The 388-nt window shown below is 23.2% G+C and overlaps 1 protein-coding gene across 1 annotated transcript in view; it reads left to right on the top strand.

Annotated features, from left to right (window-relative positions):
- The window catches only part of LOC108573593 (methionine-R-sulfoxide reductase B1), a 5739-nt gene that overhangs the window by 4220 nt on the left and 1131 nt on the right, over nucleotides 1–388 (top strand). The gene's annotated exons all lie outside the window — the stretch shown is intronic.

The raw sequence follows: 388 nt of genomic DNA, 5'->3' as shown, positions 1-388 counted from the left end.
CAGGTCTAAAATATTACAATTCCAACTTTAGTTTCAATACATTTGTATATCTATACAATGTTGTTTATGCATGGAAAGTTAATCAAGATATGTATATCTTTTTATTATATAAAAATAAAACAACTTGCACAGTTGTAACAATATTATTATTTGCATTATTTAGTTGTATTTACATTATAATATATGGAAGGCAATATTCCTCTTATCCTTTACCTTGCATGTTAATGCTTAGAGTGTGATTTGTGTTAGACTTACATCATATTTTGTATAATTTAAGATCATAGTTATGCACTAAAAAGTAACTTTTTCTATATTACATGTAAAAAATATTATTTCTCCATACAATAGTTATAACATGTAGCTTTTGTTGTATATATTACCATAATTT

The sequence above is a fragment of the Habropoda laboriosa genome, unplaced genomic scaffold (genome assembly GCF_001263275.1).
Source record: "Habropoda laboriosa isolate 0110345459 unplaced genomic scaffold, ASM126327v1 scaffold128, whole genome shotgun sequence".
NCBI lineage: Eukaryota > Metazoa > Arthropoda > Insecta > Hymenoptera > Apidae > Habropoda > Habropoda laboriosa.
This window is presented reverse-complemented; position numbering and strand designations above follow the sequence as displayed.